At 45.4% G+C, this 19764-nt stretch overlaps 1 protein-coding gene across 6 annotated transcripts in view; it reads left to right on the top strand.

The window, feature by feature from the left end:
* Positions 1-14285: 14285 nt before the first annotated feature.
* Positions 14286-19764, top strand: part of Psen2 (presenilin 2) — a 31297-nt gene continuing 25818 nt past the window's right edge. The window contains exons 1-4 of one of the 6 annotated variants that reach the window (XM_087581766.1): positions 14286-14405; positions 14735-14941; positions 15527-15619; positions 18931-19037. The gene's annotated coding sequence lies outside the window, so the exon portion shown is untranslated. Of the gene's footprint in view, positions 14406-14734; positions 14942-15526; positions 15620-16403; positions 16705-18930; positions 19038-19764 lie in introns of those variants that run through there. The other 5 variants (XM_087581751.1, XM_087581747.1, XM_087581759.1 and 2 more) reach the window with 5 other exon arrangements.

Genomic DNA, 19764 nt, shown 5'->3' with positions numbered 1-19764 from the left:
AGCAGACCGCCTGTGTTTATCAGGAAATGCTGGAGTCCTGGTTTCTACCATCTGGCTATTCAAACATTTCTAACCAGGATTTACATGTGCCCATGAGGAGGCTTCCTCCATTCAAATGAGAGGATCTTTATTTTTCCACAACCCAGAGATTTAGTTGAAAATGACCAGGTAAGAAAATTCAAAGAAATTGAAAACTTCTAGGAGGGAAGGGCACAGCAGCACACTTCTTTGGGTGCTCCAAGCTTGCTTTTCCCTATGGAAACATGTTAGCTGCAGACCAATGAACTCATCTCCAAATTCTGTCTGCTGCGGCCCTTTTCTGTCTGCAGAATGGGTGTGAAAAGAGCCAGAATCCTCAACGTGGCTGCGCCTGGTACATATCTTGGCACCCATTGCAGGGTTCTTAAATCTAACAGACCTGCGGGGTATCCAAAGGGCTCAGGCAGATGTCCCTTGTGAGTCAAGGGAACAGGACGGTTCTGAACTGCCGACTCTGACAAAAACAAAATAATTGATCCCACTAGTGAGAATCTGCAAAGAGATAAGCACCGTGTGTCTTAAATTGAGTAACGGACAGCTTGCTGTCTTGGTTCCTATTCAAATCATCCTGTAGTCAGGCATGGTTGTACAGTTCTATAATTCCAGCCCTCAGAGGTGGAGGCAGGGAGATCAGAAATCCCAGGTAACCTCTACTACATAGCATGTTCGAGGCCAGCAACGTTCAGGCTACAGGAGAGCCTTTCTCGATCAAACAAAATGTGTTGCTTGTGGACTTTGCAGTGTTTCAAGTGGAAGCATGTAGAACCCCATCTTTATTGTTGCAGTAAATTCTCATTAAAATTGAAGTCACGGGGGCTGGAGAGGTGGCTCAGTGGTTAAGAGCACTGACTGCTCTTCCAGAGGTCCTGAGTTCAATTCCCAACAACCGCATGGTGGCTCACAGCCATCTGTAATGGGATCTGATGCCCTCTTCTGGTGTGTCTGGAGACAGTAATAGTGTATTCATTCATATTCATAAAAACAAATCTAAAAAGAAATTAAATGACTAGAGAGTCATTAAAGAAGGGCAGAATGAAGACTGTACTTGCCTGGAACTGAGGGTCGATGGAGGAGTTGATAGCCAAGAGGGAAAAGAGGGTTGGGGGAAGGGGGGGTCAAGGGGAGGGAAGAGAAGGGGAGGGGAGGGGACTCATGAGAAGTATGAGAAACACACTATCTTGAGCTCAATGGTGTTTACACAGGCATATATATACTTGATGGAAATCATTGAACTGTATACTTAAAAGTGCACTTTATCGTGTGTGAACTCTACTGCGATAGGAATGTTTAGAAAAGTCTAAGCTTGAAATATGGTTAGATAAAGCCCATATCAGGGGCATACTATATTTACAAACAATAGCAAATTCCTTCGGGGAGGGAAAGGAAGCCCAGAACTGAAAGGGATGTTTTGTTAGTTCCAAAGCAGGACATGAGCAAACGTGACCGTGTCTGCCTGCTGCGGTTGTATTCAGCAGCTCGCTATGGTTTTCAGAAGGCCGAGTAGGTAATTTTGGTACTTTATAGATTATTGGAGAGCAACTACATCCTGTTTCCTGGAATGCAGGAAGGGCTGAGGTCACCTCATAGCACACACAAACAACACAAGGTCACTCAGGAGAGGGCATCTTGGACGAAACCAGTCTTGGAGGAAACCAAATGGTGATTGGTTCAAACTGTCCGTTGCTAGCTTTGGGAGTTCAAATCCCATGAAACAAGTCATCCGTGCCTCCTAGCTACTTTCCTAACAAAACACCTAACCAAATCAGCTTAGGGAAAGGCTTATCTGGGCTCCCGATTTGAAGGGAGCCAGGGCAGCCAGGGGAGGCGGGTAAGGCATCCAACTTGCAGCCACACTCAGGAGCCAGAGTTGACTGTTGGCTCAGCTCCCCTTTCTGTTTTGTCCAGGACCCCAGTTCATGGAATGGTGTCCCCCACATTTAGGGTAAGTCTTCCCATTTCAGTCAACCTAACTGGGAAAAATCCCTCCTAGCTGTACCCAGAGGTTTATCTCCAATATCCTTTCAGGCTTCCAACTGATACTCACCATCATGTTGAATAAAGTTCACATGATATTACATTGTCAAGACATATTGTCCCGATATCCCCATAGTGTGTCATTTCTAGGCATGAAGGTAAACAAAGGAAGAGAGACAGGTGAGCCGATGGTGAAGTACCCAGTACACAGGCCTGAGGACTTGAGTCTGGATTCCCAGCATCCAGTAACAGCTAAGCATGCAGCATGCAGCGTGCAGCTATGGCCCTAGCACTGAGGGCTGGGCAGAGACCACAGATCCCAGCAGGTTCCCAGGTATTCAATGACCAGTCTGTGTTGTTAAAATGATGGGCTCCAGGTTCCGTGAAAGAATGTTCCAGAAAATAACACAGAGACCAGTTGAGGCAGGCACCAGTATTGACCTCTGACCTCCGTTCATGCCTCACAAGGGAAACAAGTAAGTTGGTACACATATATACAACACACAACAACAACAACACTAATCATAATATACAACTTCAGAAAGTAGCTATCTTCTTATTCCTAACCCTTACATCCATCCATTCAACAACAATAACAATCTGATTGTTAGGGTGGACCGCCTGAGGTAAGGTAGTAGTGGATACGTTATCTCTATCTGTCTGATGAGAGTCTAGCTTTGGGGAAGAGAAGAAACAATGTTTCAATTATTCTTGCATTCTACAGAGGCTGACAACGAAGTCTCTGTGTTATGAAAGCAATGTTGTCACTCCCCAAACAAGAAGGGACAGAGCTAGACCTCCACCAATGATCTTAAGGCAGGAGGGACAAGGGAAGTCACTCAGGAAACCCTTAGCCCTCTGTGCTACTTTGTGTCCCAGGCCCTCGATCCAGAGCTGTGTTAAGGGCTCTCTTTTAAACGAGCACATACTCTGGAACATAGCATTAAGCAAAAACGAGGCTTTGGCTAGAACTTGCTGCGTCCCATCAGCTATGATTTCAGTTTATTACCACAGTATCAGCATCAGAACTGTACTTGAACTTTTTTTAAAGATCTATTTATTTATTTTATGGATGTGAGTACACTGTTGCTGTCTTCATGAATACCAGAAGAGGACATTGAATCCCATTACAGATGATTGTGAGCCACCATGTAGGAATTGAACTCAGGACCTTTGGAAGAGCAACCAGTGCTCTCAACTGCTGAGCTACCTCTCCAGCCCTGTACTTGAACTTTTAACTGGTAAGATCAGGCCCACGGTGAATGCTCTGGGACTAAACTTCCTCATGAGGTACATAAAGGCCACACATTGAGGAAGGGAGAATGGGCTGCCAGAAGCCTATCTTCTAGCTTTTGCCTTAGCAGCTCACTGTGACCACTGAGCCTCCCATATCATTCCCTCATTGGTGACGATCCTTCTCCTCCGACTGAGAGAACACAACCACTGGCAGAACCTTGGGAATGTATTTATTAATTCAGTGTGTGCGCGCACGCGTGTGTGTGTGTGTGTGTGTGTGTGTGTAATCAGACCATGACACATGTGTGGAAATCAAAAGACAACTTACAGGAGTCGGTTCTCTCCTTCACCTCTGTATGACTCAGGGATTGAATTAAGGTCATCAGACTTGGCATCAAGAAACTTTTCCCACTGAGCCATCTCCCTAGCCCTCTGGAGACTTTTAGACTGTGCTGTTTTAACCTTAAGACTTAAGTAATGGGACAGTTTCCATGGCAGAGTGCTGGCCTACAATGCATACGACCATGGGTTCTGTCCTAGAAAGTACCCCAAGCCATCTGTCTCAGTCACCGTTCCATTACTGTTAAGAGACACCATGACCAAAGCAACTCTTAGCAAAGAAAACATTTCATTGCTTTCTTATGGTTTGCTTACAGGTTACAAACTTACAAACTGCTTGCTGACAATTTCAAAGGCGTAGTCCTATCCATGGCCAGGAGTGTGATAGGAGGCCAGCTTGTTGCTGGAGAAGCAGGGGACAGCTAGGTTTAGGTTTTGATCTGTTGCTGTATAGTGTAACTCAAAATTCTTTATCCCAAGGTCCAGTTGCCTCAAGGTGAGTGAATTCTCACAACTATGTCAGCTTTTGTTGTGCAAACCTTGCTCCTTAGTTTAAAATTCTTGATTATAAAGATGCCTACAGGGGTTGGGGATTTAGCTCAGTGGTAGAGCACTTGCCTAGCAAGTGCAAGGCCCTGGGTTCGGTCCCCAGTTCAAAAAAAAAAAAAAAAAAAAGATGCCTACAGACTCTAGTTGGGCAGAAGAGAGGTAGGCAGAGCTTTGGTTCCTGGTCTGAGGCAGGGACCAGGGTGGGGGGCAAAGAAAGAAGGCACCATGGGGTAGGTGAGTCATGAGCACAGAGCCATGAGGGCCAGCCTGTTGGAGTAGGAAAGGCCCAGGCAGAACATGACAAGTGATATCTCTGGGTTATTGACAGGGAAGTAGACAAAATAGCGTGGAGGGTTGATAGTTGCCCAGCTCTAGTGCTTTAAGGCTTACTGTAAATATGAAGGTTTTGTCTTTTATTTGGGAGCTAAATGATCTAAGATGGGGGAAAATAAACAAAATAATATTTACCACAACAGAGCTACACACACCCTGATTCATAGGCGTTTTGCAGAGAGAGAAAGAGCCTGGGTTAGGTGTAGGCTTTGAAACCTCCAAGCTTGCTCTCAGCAACATACTCCCTCTAACAAGGCCACGCCTCCTAATCCTTCTGAAATAGTGCCACTCCCTGCAAATATCGGAGCCTACACGGGCATTTAGACCACCGTGGCATCTAAAGGTAAAATATAAGCAATGAAGGGGAAAGTCTGCCGCCCAGTGGAAGGCAGAGAAAGCTTCCTGCCAATAGCAGCCACCAAATGAAGCCATGTACAAGACTGTGACACTTTGTTGCAAGCTGTAAGGACACTCACCCGTGGCACTTTGTTGCAAGCTGTAAGGACACTCACCCGTGGCATCCCCTGGAGAGTGTGGAAGCGCTTGTTAAAGAGGAAGACTGGATTTTGCAGTAGTGACAGGTCTTAGCAACTGCACCCCTCCCCCACCCCCACCTTTTAATTCCCTCTGTGCTGTTGAATTTTCTGGCTGGTCCTCTTGGCTCAGTCTCAAGAGCCTCTTTCAACGAGAAGGCACTGGCTAAGCACCTCCTTTACACAGTCATCCCCACAATACTTCTGGTTCCTGAAGTGATGTTATAAACTGTCCAATGACTCAGAAATCCCAGGAACAGGTCCTGACGGAGTGCAGAGGGGATGGATGACTTCACCTGAAGCTGACCCAGGGACGGAGGAGGCACATCTGTCATCACCTTGGCAGTATTCTGAGCCTCGAAGGAGATCCAGGAAGTGATGTGTGTGGAGGCCTGGCTCACATCAGGCCCATCATTCCCTCAGCTTGGCCCAGGCTCCCGAGGGAGGGGGAAAGAGAGAAAAATCAAGAGACCAAGCCGCTCATCCCCAACCGGAAACAGGAACCTGTTATCCCTGGGGAAAGCGGGTTCTGAATGATAACTCCCATCACCTTTCTCACCTGTATCCAAGGAGACAACCACCTTTGATCCCCTCAGACAGTCCTTCCTGAAGCCAACCTGCAAACTCCATGGTCACCTATAACTCAGCTACCATCTGAACCTGTCTCCTCCTCTGTGGCTCTTAAGGCAGACTGAAGTCGGCTGCTCTGCAACGGCTGTGATACTCTGCAGCTGTAGCTGGAAACTCATCTGTGCTTGGATCTCACTGAACAACCCTGTCTGGCTGCAAAGGAAGCAGGCTTCACCTTCCAGTGCTAGACAGACCAGACCCATGCCATGAGGCGATGGATACATACGAGCAGGAGAATTACAGTCTGAGGCTTGGTTGCAAACAGATTAAGCGAGAAAGAATCTTGACCAGTGGTTCTCAATCTGTGGGTCGCAACCCCATCGGGGTCACCCAAGACTACCCTGCATATCAGATATTTACATTACTACTCAAAACAGTAGCAAAATGGCAGTTATGAAGTAGCAACAAATATTACCCTTGGGGGTCAGCACAACATGAGGAGCTGTATTAAAGGGTTGTGGCATTGGGAAAGTTGAGAACCACCACTCTTGACAGAATCATGAGGAAGGCCAGAAAATCAGGCTTGGAGTCGGGACAGTACAAGATGGTACCCAAGCCTTGCCTGTGTTCTACAAAGGACAGGTGCTGCTGATACCTGGATGCTGAGGTCCGTTACCACTTTCAATATGGCTGCCCTGGAGAATCCAAGGGTTGTTCCGCTGAGCCACGAGAAGCTACTCTGTGCATGAGTTTGCTCACACGGGGACCTCTCATGGGTAGAATAATTCGCCTGTGATCTACCTGTGAAACATCTGGCCTGGCAGTCTCAAAAAACAGGAAAAAGTAGTTATACAGTCGTGAATTTGCTTATTTTATGCTGTCTCCTCATTTAGCCACCATGGCCTAAAAACAGGCAGGTCCCTTATGCAGAAAGGCGGGATTGTTGCACATACCCTATGCACACGCCCCTAAATACTTCAGGTTACTTCTAGACAACTTCTAACGTGATGTAAATCCTATGTCCACAATCACTACACTGCATTGCTTAAGGGGAATGACAAGGAAAAAGTCTACCCACTTGAGTATAGATGACATTTTTGTTTCATGTGTTTTGGTTTATGATTGAATCTGCAGCCAGGGAATCCACAGGTAGAGTGAGTGTTCTCTCTCTCTTTGTCTCTGTATATGTATGTGTGTGTATGTGCTTATGCGTATATGTATGTATATATGTATGTGTTTGTATGTATATGTGTATGTATTTATGTATGCGTGTGAATGTGTATGTGTGTTTGTGTATGTGTATATGTGTGTGTATAAGTATGCATGTACATATGTGTCTCTGTATGTGTATGTATATGTATGTGTCTGTGTGTATGTATATGTATGTGTATGTAAATGTGTATGAATGTGTGTATGCATGTTTGTATATGTGTGTCTGTGTGTGTCTATGTATATGTGCATATATGTGTATATGTATGTTCATATATGTCTCTATGTATATATGTATGTGTATGAATGTCTGTGTATGTTTGTATATGTGTATATGTGTGTCTGTCTGTGTGAGTCTGTGTATATATGTGTATGTGTGTATGTATGTTTGCATATATGTATATGTATGTGTGTAAATGTATGTGAATGTATATATATATATGTGTATGTGCATAAATGTGCTGTCTTGTGAAGAGGTGAGACTGCTAGATGGTGCTGCTATTTTCTTGTCACTTCTGTAGTAACTGACCCCAGTTTCAGTGATCTGAGACAACGTACACCCATTCTCTTGTAGTTCTAAGGTCTAATTTTTGGAATCAGTCTCGCTGGGTTTCAGTGAAGTTGCTCACAGGCTGGCATCCATTCTAGAGGAGAACCTGTCCCCTTACCTTCTCAGCCACTAGACACTACCTGTCTCACAAGGACACCCTTCCCAGGACCATCTTATTATCCAGAGAACATTAACGTAACCACACCTGTGCAGTCTCTTTTACACACCAGGTGACAAAGTCCTGTGTCCCAGGGATCTATATGTGGGTATATTTGGGACCGCTGTTCAACTGCAGCACGGTTCAGAGGGCTGGCTGCACCAAGGCCTCTGTCCTGGTGAACCGACCACAGTCAGACTCCCACCTCTGTGGGTTGCCTCGGTGCTCTTTATATGTCTTAGCTGGGGAACAGAGGTATGCAGTGGTAGATCTGCCCAATCTGGGCACACAGTTTGCATTCATATTAATTGATTTGTGTTATCATAGCACCAGCTTATCTGGGTTACTGCAATATGCCTCCATCCTTTTGCCAATATCCCAAACGAAGAGAAGTTGGTTCAACACCACCAGATGCCATTGAACAAACTAGAAAGCTGTACTAGTCAGAGTTTTGTCAACCGGACACAAGTTACAATAATCCAGGAAGAGGTAACCTCAATTGAGAAAATGCCTCCAGCAGATTGGCTGGTGGGTAAGCCTTTAGGAATAGTTTCTTGATTCACGATTGATGTGGGCGCCCCAGACCTTTCTGGGTAGTGCTGCCCCTGGGTAGATGATCTTGGGTTGTATAAACCAGAGCTGACCAAGTCATGAGGAGCAAGCCAGTAAGCAGCACTCCTCCATAGCCTCTGCCTCCTGCCTCCGGTTTCCTGTCACGGCTTCCCTTCACACATGGTGGCATGTGACCTGAGATTTGTAGGATGAAATAAACCTTTTCCTCCCCAAAATCTAATGGTGATGTTCCATCACCCTAACTAGGGCAAGCCCTAGTAGAAGCCCTAACTAGGGCAAGGACCTAGCAATCTGTTTATTTCTTTTCCCAACGGCCCTGCTTCTTTAAGAGGGAGTTTTTGGTGTCTGAACCCCTGTGTGACTATGGGCACCAGTGCTGGGAGGCGGTGAGTCCTTACTGGAAAGCAAGGAGTAAGTGAGAAGGGATATCGGAAGGTGCCCCATCTCTGGGACTCAGAACTACACAAGAGAATGAAGACTCTGTCAGCTCACTACCATATTAAAACCGAAATGGCTCCAGAGGACAAGGTCTGATGGAAACTTTCTCGGCTTGTGGTTTGTCTGTTACCTGAAGAGCAGATAGAATGTTCAGGGGCAGGCAGATTGTGGGGCCACACCCTGGACCTCATAAGAAGGGGGAGCTATTTCTTTGGGGGTGGTGTTCTTTAACTCTTAGGAGGGTCACAGGATCCAAATATGTGAGGCAGGTTACACTGGAGAGACAGGAAAAGGGGTGCACAGGGCCTCCCACACAGAGCTTGGCTTTCCAGAAAGTACCACAGAGAGTGCAACTAGACAACAGCACACTCTTCACTTAGTCTGAAATGGTGTTTTGATTTTGAAGACTCAAAAATGTAAGGAAAGGCTGTATATTTCCTTCCCCTGTCCCAGCTCTTGATGGTGGTGACCTGCAAGGTGACCTCTCAGTCCCTTAGCGGGGCCTCCTACACCCACAAGGACCCTGATTTCCTGGGGATGTCATCCCAGATCCTTGGGGGAGAAATGTTCCCTTCGTTGTTTCAAACTGGATCGCCCATTTGAATGGTCAAGGCCTAAAGAGAGCCGCAACAGCAGCAAGCTCAACTAAACAGGAAAGGGGCGCCTCCCAGTGTTTCTGTAGAGATTGAACCAAAGGGTGCTGGCGCCCTCTAGCGGCAAAGAAGCTGCTTCCTGTCTGCCCAAGGACAAACAGGTTGTGCCTCTCCCAAGGCGGTCCTGGACCGCCACCCGCTTCCAGGATTAGGAGAAAAATGTATGCTGCTCGGGCCTCATGAACTTTGGTGGTTTTAGGATTCGTCGCTACTGTGTGAGGTAATGTGTGTGTTTTCACAAGAATCGCCTTCCAGCATCGCAGACTCGGGCCCCTGCATTATTTGTCAGAGAGGTAAAGACCTCTAGAGCTCCATTCATAATCGTGTAACATATGACCTGTAGACCTACTGTGAGGACCATATGACCGAAGTTCTCAAGGCTATTCTCTGGGGGCTCACACAGTTTTAGGACAGCTCTTCGGGGAAACTAAAGAACAGATCCCTCACAAGCCAAGGAATTTGTGTGAATCACCCACACACTCCCGGTGCAGAGCTCATACACCCGCTGGCTAAACTGTCCTCTGGGCTGAGGATGCCTACCCCGTTAGCTTAAGTCAGAGAGAAACCGTGCATACACAGTGGGGAGGGAATTGCAGAAAAGAATGGCCAAGGACCTGTTTAACATTTGAAAGGGACACCCGGGTCTTAGTTAAAGCTTAAGGAGCAAAGACAACACCTCATATTCACTAAGATGGCTTTTGGGGTAAAAATTGAAAGCTGCTGCCTGTTGAGGAAGCCAATATGGCTACTCCTGAAGCTGTAAGGCGCAGCTATTCCATTTCCCAGGATGTAACTGCCAAAGTTGAGAGCTCGCTCTCAAATATCAGCTCATGCACCCTCACAGCAGTGTTGATTACAATGTATAAGACATGGCGACTCAACTGTCCACCAGTGGGTGAGCAGGATAGTGTAGCCGCACAATTGGAAGACTATTCAGCTTAAAAAGAAAAAAGAAAAAAGAAAGTTCCAATCCATGCTGCATGTAGCAACCCTGAACACAGTATGCTAATGAAATGAACCAGACACAAGCAGGCTCATCACTAAAAATCATGTAGAGAGTGGTATGGTGGTTGCCAAGGTCTGGAGGAAAAGGGGGGAAGCGGGGCTTCAAATAGTTCCTTGCCCAGTTTTTGTTTTTCAGAATTTTGATTACCCCAAAGTCAATTATAGCTCCCCCCTCACACATCGAAACATATACAGAGAGAGAGAGAGAGAGAGAGAGAGAGAGAGAGAGAATGCCAGTAATAAGTTTATATGTTTAGATGATTCTCCATTCTGAGAAACATGACAAAATCTTCCACTGTCCTACCCTGTGCAGCTGAGACATTTCCTTTTTCACCAGTATATACTAATACACGGTGCTGAGACGGTTTGCATATGTTTGGCCCAGGGAGTGGCACTATTAGAGGGTGTGGCCCTGTTGGAGTAGGTGTGTCACTGTGGGTGTGGGCTTCCAGAACCTCATCCTAGCTTCCTGGAAACCAGTATTTGGCTAGCAGCCTTTAGATGAAGATGTAGAACTCTCAGCTCCTCCTGCACCATGCCTGCCTGGATGCCGCCATGCTCCCACCTTGATGATAATGGACTGACCTGTAAGCCAGCCCCATTTAAATGAGAGTTTAATTCATCACATCCTTATAAGAGTTGCCTTGGACATGGTGTCTGTTCACAGCGGCAAAACCCTAAGACAGCAGCCTTCTCAGCTCTATCGGCCCAGTGCTGCAGTGCTTGTGTTCCGGGATGTTTATTTTTCTTGCCAATGACCTCAAATGTTAATGATAGAAAGAAGGCACCAGCGTGCAAACAGGCAAAGACGAATTAGCTCTGATCCCATGAGCCAATGCTGTACAGCACATGGGAAGAGAAAGAGGTGTGCACATGGTTCAATACTGTTTATGGTTCATGGAAAGCCACATGATACTGTATCACCCGTGGTGCAATTGAACCTGTGTTCTCTGAAAGAGCAGTGAGTGCTTGTAACTATTCAGCCATTTCTCCACCTCAGGGGCAGGGAACTCAAGGAATTCTCTGTACTCTATGCTCAATTATTCTGTGACCCTGAAAGTGTCCTAAAATCTTTAACCTTTCAAAAAAGTTCTAGAAGAGGATAGAGGCAATTGTGTCACTCCATGAATGCTCTTACAGTCATGGTGACTGCCTAAGAATGGGTAAACGGTGATAAATCTTATTTCCTGTGCATTTTACTACAGTTAAACAGATAGAATAGTCAGGTGTGGTGGTGCATCCCTGAAATCTAAGCAAGTGGGAAGTGGGAGAAGGAGGAGGAGGAGGAAAAAGAGGAGAAAGAGGAGGAGAAGAGGGAGGGAGGGAGGGAGGCAATAAAGCCAATGAAGTACAGAAAGAATGAATGCTGGTTAGAGTGGAGTCATAAATAAACAGGAGAAAAATGAGTCAGAATTGAATAGTAATTTAGGGACCAGATACAAATGCACATTCAGAAATGCCATAAATGAAGTTACAGGAATAGTTCTTTTAATATATATTAAAGTGGTTTATGTTAACAAAATAAAACATTTGAATTTTTAAAAAAAGCGCAACTGAGAGAATGATTTTCAAGCAAAGTCAGAAACCATGAGCAGGCACGGGTGAGGAAAATCAGAGGCTGGCAAACACTCTTTAGCTCTGGCAGGAACATCCTGGTACCCTGGAGGGGCAAGTCAGGGATGGAGGGATGTGTGTAAAATGTAAGGAACTCAGCCCGAGACCCAGGAGGATCTGTTACTGTTTGTTCTGCCTGCCTACCTGTCCGTCTGTCTGTCTGCCTGCCTGTCTCTCTGCCTGTGTATCGTCTATTTATCAATCTATCATTCATCCATCTAATCTACATTAAAATATTTTTATTTATTCTTTGATAATTGTATACATGTATACAATGTATTTTGACCAGGCCTGCTCCCCCTGCCCCACACCACCCTTACTCCTGCCACCCCCTCACCTAACAGCATCCCCCTCCCAACTTCATTTTCTCTTCTTTTTCTTTTCTAATTCTTGTCTCTCAGCTCTTGTTCTTAGCCCTCGGAGGTGGGGAGATGGGACCTTTTTACGTTTTGGGAGGTTCTTGTTTAAGTGACTTGGTCCAATCTTTGTTAAAAGCGGGTCTTAAAAAGAAGTAGTGTAGGAACGGCTCTAGACGACTCAGGAGGAGCCTGATGAAAGTTAGGCTAAGCAAAGAACCCTTGCCAATACCAACCAACCCATACACACTCACACCTCTGCTGGCAAAATGTCCCAAGAATCTGCAGCTCGTTCTCTTTAATGTTCTCACAGGTGACACATCTTTGTCTTTTCTGAGGCAGACTGGGGTTTTGGCCAGAAGTTACTCAGAACCAACTATTAGGAAGTAGGAAAATGAAACTGATTTCCCCTCGTTGGGGTTACCCGTTGAATCAGACAGCAATTTTAACAGAAGGAATCCAAAAGGGCACTGGGCACCGCCCACCCCGGGCACCGCCCCCTGCCCGTCCCCCAGTGATTAAACAGAGAATATAATAGGTTGATTGTTTTGTGAGTTTTATCTCACATTCTCAGCATTCACACATCCCCGGTAATTCTGAAACCGGTTTGTGTGAGACGTTACCTTGTGCCAGAAACAGCTTTTTAGCCTGAGGATAAGCGTGGGTACCAAAAGCCTATATATCACTTAGATAACCCTTCTAAGAGGGCAACTTCTGCTGCATAGACTTCCAACTAGACCCAGGCCTTTATTTTTGGTGCCCACTAAAGCCACTCTCTCATCATTTCCCCCACTGCTCCTATAATCCAGGGACAGTATTTCACAGGCATCACAAGAGGGCCTGCTTTCCCGTAAAAGCACTCTCCTATTCTTCCGTCTGCCGTCTGCCTTGCCTTCTTTCAAGCGTCTCGAGGTCTACACTTTGTTTTAATAATGAATTGTAAGATGAACCACTTTCAAGCTGTATCCATCACAATGAGGTCACATAGAGAAAGAAGTGACAGTGCAGGAAGAGACAAGTGATTTTCGTGGACTGATGGACACCCTCCCAAGGGTTATACTGTCAGCCTAGGCTGAGCAAGCAGGCACCCGGGAGGAACTCAAAGAAAAAAATAAGACTTTTTTTGTATGTCATTGAGAGCAAGCATTTTCCTCTCCAAGAGCATTCTGGATGGATTAAAGAAAAACGTAGGGGGTTGGGGATTTAGCTCAGTGGTAGAGAGCTTGCCTAGCAAGCACAAGGCCCTGGGTTTGGTTCCCAGCTCCGAGAAAAATAAAAAATAAAAAGAAAAAAAGAAAAGAAAGAAAAACATAGAAACACACACACACACACACACACACACACACGCACATGCACACACAATGTTAATGAAATAACATTTCCTAGATTCCTAGCTTGACAAAAACTCTTTCACCTTAGACGGCATGGGTGAGAGAAACAGGAGATAAATAAAAAGAAAAAATGAAGACTTAAAATTTTTATTGGTCAAGTTTAAGATACCACATATTTACAGTGGGAAATAAAAAAAGAAGGAAGACCCCCCTAACCCAGTAATGTCATACCACAATCCTGTCTGTGTTCTGGGTATCCCTTGCAGTCAGTCTCTATAGGGATCGCTGTGGTAATGTCTTTCACGTAGATTATGTTCAATGTGAAATGTCACATAAATGGGATTGTCCTATTCTGCTTAGTTATTGGTGCCAAGGCCTTGTTTCTACATCTCTTTTATATTAGAGTCTTAGGTCACAGAGTACCCTGCCAATGACTAGAAGAGACACACATGGAAATGAAGCTTCTATACCTGTAGGTACATGTGCTTGGAGGCTATACATGGTCAAGCGGGAGAGGGTGGAGAAGGGAGGGGAGGAGTGGAGAAAAGAAAAAACAGGAGAGGGGAGGTGAAGTGAGGGGAGAAGTTGACTCCCATAGGACAAAGACTTTGAAGAAGGTGTTCAAAATATCAATAAACAGGTACCTCATAAGGACGATCAAGGGAAAAGGTTTGAGCTTCATTTTTTGTTTATATGTGTGTGCACACAAGGCCATGGGATTATTCGTATTTTTTTCTAAGTACTTTATATCGTCAACATTTACATTTAGATTTATGGGATGAGGAACAAGATTCCTTTTGCTTATATATTTATCCAATCATTTCAGCACCATTTGTCAAGACTTCCTTGGGGCCGAAGAGATGGCTTAACAGTTAAGAGCAATGGCTACTTTTTCCGGGAACCTGGGTTCAATTCTCAGCACCAAAACTGCAGCTCACAATTGTCGGTAACTCCACTTCCGGGGGGGGGGGGAGTGTCTGACGCCCTCTGCTGGCCTCCACAGGCACTTCATGCACGTGGTAAAATGCAGGCAAAATACTAATGCACAAAAAGTGAAATCAAATTAATTTTTTTAAAAAAGACTTCCTGGGGTTGGGGATTTAGCTCAGTGGTAGAGCGCTTGCCTAGGAAGCACAAGGCCCTGGGTTCGGTCCCCAGCTCCGGAAAAAAAAAAAAAAGACTTCCTTTTATCTATCAAATATTCTCAGCCTCTTAGGCAAAAAGCAACTGGCTATCTCTCTACAATTTCTCTATTCTCTTACTTGCCTTTTGTAGGATGATGTCATTATACAGGTGAAGGCAGGCACCCGGGAGGAACTCAAAGAAAAACTGAACAAAGGATAGAACAAAGCCTGTCATTGACGAGAAGGAAGGATGGGCGGGAGAAAAGTTTTAGAGAGGAGAAGGAGACTGGAGCGGAGAGAGAGGAGCAACTGAGAGAATATGGAGGCGGATGTTAGATTCCTCTCTGCACATTTACAGGTTGTTATGAATATTCTTAAGGGATGGATGTGTACAGGGCTTTGTATGTCTAGGTAGGCAATTGTATCTTATCAATAGGATCAGAGGTTATTGTGTGTTCTTTCATGTGGAGATTTAAGTTTAAGAGAGCATGTGGCGGCTAGAGATACTAGGCTGTCATGGAATTAGGATGTGTATGTCTGGCATGGTGGCAACCTGGCTTGGGAACTAGATGGGTAGAGAGATTGTTGCCAGGCTCAGAGAGCAGCCATCGGCAGTGTGATATGGGATGGAGCAAAGCGGGTGAGAGGCTTTGCTGACTGAGATGAGGATATCTAACAGATATCATGGGGCACCAAGGTGCCGGACTTAGTGAGGGATAAAAGACAGCATTTTTTTTTTTATAATTTTACAGCAACAGCCTTTAGCCCAATTATCTACTGCCCCTGATTACCACAGCTTTGCAGATGTCTAGCAACCAGGCTGTGAGTCTCCCAACTATTGCAAAACAATTTTGGCCATTGAGATGCTATATGTTTCTGTTAAAATTTTCTTTTTCTTTCCTTTTCTTTCTTTTTTTTTTTTTTTTTTTTTTTTTTGAGATAGGGTCTCGCTATACAACCCTAGCTGGCCTGAAACAAGCTTGCTAAACCAGGCTGGTCTCCATCCCACAGATTTCCTGGCTCCTTAAGACTTAAGGTATGTACCACACCTAGAGCCTGTTCAACATTTATAACTGACTTGTCATTTTCCACCAAAAAATTTAATTGGGATGATAATGGATTTATAGATAAAGGATTGACATTTTTCAATATGTTTATGCATGGTGTTTTTTAAATTAAGATCTATGTCCGTGTGTGTGTGTGTGTGTGTGTGTGTGTGTATGTAGAGAGAGACAGAGAAACAGAGAGACAGAGAGACAGACAGAGACAGAGACAGAGACAGAGACAGAGAGAGACACACAGAGAGACTGTTTTTCATCAAATCCTAAGAGGACTGCTATGCTTCTTAACCTGTGTCTTTTTCGATTTCCTTCCTTAATGCGAGGTTTTGCTTCACACGTGCAGAAGCTTTCTGGTTTGGTCCATGTACCAATAAATAGTACAGCTGCATCTTCCTGAAGAATTCTCTCTCTCACCATTCTCCTCTTTGTAACGTAGTGATTCGCGTTGGGGCAGCCACGGATTTGAGAGAGAATTATTAGCCTATTTGAGGGGTCTTCCCTCTGCAGCTGGCTTCGTTTTAACCCTGGCTCTTGTAGTGTTCCAGACGCTCTGGCAGCCTCCAGCTACTTCTGTGGACCCCGGAGCCAACAGAGCTGTGACCAGTGTTACCTTCTCACCCATGAGCTGCCGCAGACAGTCTGTATTCCCTGAGGAGAGCTGTAAAGGAGACCTCAATTCCCTTCCTTTGGAGTCAGACACTCTCCTGTTCCTTCCTGGTTCGGGTCGTTATAGGTTGCTTGAAAGTGATAGGTTTTTGCGATATTTTGTCCAGGGTCGATTGATGTTGTCTGTGGGAGAATAAATGTAAACTCCTCTGCCACTGCTGAGACTGTAAACTCCCTTAGTTATAGGAAGGGCTTTATCTAGACTCAAAACTACGTTAAAAATGAAACTATCTGTTTGGAGAATGGGGAAGAGAGAGTGAAAGGCAGAGTGGTTTATAACACAGTTGCACCAACCCTATAGATCTGAGAGTTGCAGGATATGGCAGTGGTGGGGGAGGAGCACTTATCGATGGAATTCGTCCAGCGTCGAGTTTCTGGCTTGGAATTGCTGGTGGTAAGCACTCCTGGGGGTCTATGGGTTTGTGCCCAAAGATTGGTCATACAGCTCTCAGTGTGTGCTCCTTGCTGTGTGAGGGAACCTGCACTCATTAGCTACCTCCTGTCTTCCTTCGAGCTGGAGAATAGAGGTCTAACTCGGGAAGGCAGAACTGGGTGCCATGCTGACGTGATGTCACAGCTCTGTTACCTGCACACTGGCAAGGTCCCGGTTGTGTATAAGCGAGGAGTTTCAGTTTCCTTTCTGTTGTTTCGAGCAAACACTCTGAAGATGAGTGGAGAGGAGAGGGTCTGTTTGCCTTACAGGCATCTAGGGAAGTCAGGGCAGGAAACAAAGGGGTAACTCTCGCAGCAGAAGCTATGGAAGGAGGCTACTTATGAGTTGGGGCATTGAGCCCCACCATCTAGGTGCTGAAGATAGGGTTAGTCAATTAGGCCTATGGCATGAAGCCTCCAGGAAAACCTAATCTGCCTTCAGAAGCCCTAAGCTAGAGTCTGGGTAGGACACATCACTGTGTATGAGAAGCCTTTTAGTCCCTAACACTAGGAGTAAGTAAAAAATCCATGAATTGCATAATCCAGAGAGCTTCCAGGCTGGCAAATGTTTGCTTGTGTCAGGGGCATGGTGCAGGGACAAAGAGGTTCATGGGCTCAGGACCACGGCAGGCCTACTGCTCATCCTTACCTGGCTGCTCAGCTCTATCCTATGGAATCTATAGGTCATATCTTCTCTGCATTAAGCCAGGAGGTAATGTAGTGGTCACCCTGTATTCAATCCCTAGGAGGCCAGAGGAACCCCCCAATTGAACCCAAAAGGTGAAATTATCAAAGACTAGAAATTGTCTCTGAAGGAGGGATAAGTTTCAGGGGACCAAGTTCTTAGTTTGTGAGATCTGCCCTCACTTCAGGTAGCTAATGTCAGAACTGAATTCAAGTGTACACTATCACAATTGCTGGTGTCTAGAAGGCCAGATAATTGGTTGTTAGTGTGAAACCCACACCCAACAAACATTTGGTGTCAAAGTGTTCTGAGTAGAAGTGAGGCCTAGTGAGAGAAAGTCTAGTCACTGAAGACCTTGAGGGAGACATTGGAATATCAGCCACTTCCTCTCTCTTTGCAGCTAGGCCACCGTGAGTGGAGCAGGTTTCTTCTATCCCACATCTTGGCCATTGATAGTCTGTATCACTATAGGCTCAAGGGCAAGTGACCATGGACTCAAACTTCTGATATCATGAATCTAAAACAACTGTCCTCCTTCAAAGTTCATCATCCCAGGCCTTTTCTCTCAGCCCCAGGAAGCTGGTTAGCACACGTGGAAAGTTTGTAAATCCAAACAGTTTGAGAATGGCCAGTTTAGATGATTGAAATGGTAAGAATGGACTCCTCAACAGAACTCAAGTCCTCTCCAGACAGTAAGCCTGCTACAGTCTTGATCTTGGGCTGCCCAGCCTCCAGAACAAATTTTATTGTTATGCTACCTGCCTATGGTGGTTTGTTATAACAGCCTGAACAAACTGAGACAGTGGCTTGTGTGTGTTAGTTGTGAGTCCTGTTCAATAAAGAAGCCCCCATTGCAGTACAACTGGGCTTTCTCAAGTGTGGTGAGCATCCCCGAGGTCCAGAACTTCTGGCTACAACTTGTATGTGGCCGCTGGTGCTCTCATTGATATGAGTCACCTGTGTTGGACAGAATAGAAAGAGATGGTGCCCCTACAGGGGGAGGGCCAGTAGACTTTGAGGAGAGCTGTGATCTGTCATTTCAATGTCGAACAGGATAAATGGAACCACACCACCTCAAACGGAGAAGAAAGGTAGAGGCGGGAAACAATTACCATTTGTTGAGCACCCGTGCTGCCTCTGCCCTGTCATTTCTCTCTAATTCGCTATGCTCCTCTGAAGGTTCTCACACTGTCCTTTCACAGATGAGGAAACCAAGGCCCAGAAAGAGTAAGGAACTGAAATAGACAGGCAGAAGAGGAAGATTTCAGACCTCCGTCCCATGGGTTAAGAAAAAATGTCAAGCTATTGAACTAAGTCTACAGAGACAGAGTAGGTTGGTGGCTAACAGGGTCAGGGAGAGGGGTAGGAAATGAACTTTTCAATTGTACAGTTGCCTTTTATTTCTTGAGCAATGGACTGTTTTACAACCATACAAGCCAGATCTGCACACACTGAATTCACTAACTGTCTTATATTAAAATGTCTACTTTTTTTTTTTTACAGGGGTGGTGGTACTGAAGACAGGGTCTCTCTATAGCTACTCTGTAAACCAGTCTGATCTTGAACTCAGAGATCTGCCTGTTTCTGCCTCCCCAGTGCTAGGATTAAAGGTAAGCACTACCACTGACTGCCCAGCCACATTTTTTTTTTAAAGGCAAGTTTTAATGTGCCCCAGGCTGGCCTCAAACTTGCTATGTAGCTAAGGATGATCTTGGATTTCTAGTGACAGGATTATGTACCCATGCATACACCAGAATTGAGTATTGAACTCAGGGCTTCCTGCATGCGAGGCAAGCCCTCTGTTGAACTACATTCCCAGCCCTACAGTGACAATTTTATGTTATATGAATTTCACCGTAATTAAAGGAGAAATAAAGCTACTGAGATAATGACAACTATGGCAAATTGTTGACAATTTCAACTCACTCCACAGACTCCAGATCCTGCAATCACAACACCTTCCCGCCCCCGCCCCAGGCAAATTCCTAGGTCTCAATGCAATTTTATCCCGGTTCATATTTACCCAGAGCTCCCCATGTCGCCGAAGCACTCTAAAAAAAATCAATCAGGAGAATGCTCACTGTGTTAGCTTACTTTAGACTCCATTTTAAAGTGCATGAAACCCGAGGGAGGGGCAGCAGAGGCTCCTGAAAACACAAAGCAAATACCCACCCCTTGTCCCCATGGCGCTACCGGGTCCCTAAGAAAAGACACTACCCGACTTCAAATTTCAATGTCAATATGACGTTGCGATCTTCAGGGCAAGACACGGAGAAGGCCTGGACCTAATGCACTCAGTGTTTTTCTGTAAACCGGCGAAGGCGCAAGTGCACTGGG

The sequence above is a fragment of the Rattus norvegicus genome, chromosome 13 (assembly GCF_021556685.1).
Source record: "Rattus norvegicus strain SHRSP/BbbUtx chromosome 13, alternate assembly SHRSP_T2T, whole genome shotgun sequence".
NCBI lineage: Eukaryota > Metazoa > Chordata > Mammalia > Rodentia > Muridae > Rattus > Rattus norvegicus.
This window is presented reverse-complemented; position numbering and strand designations above follow the sequence as displayed.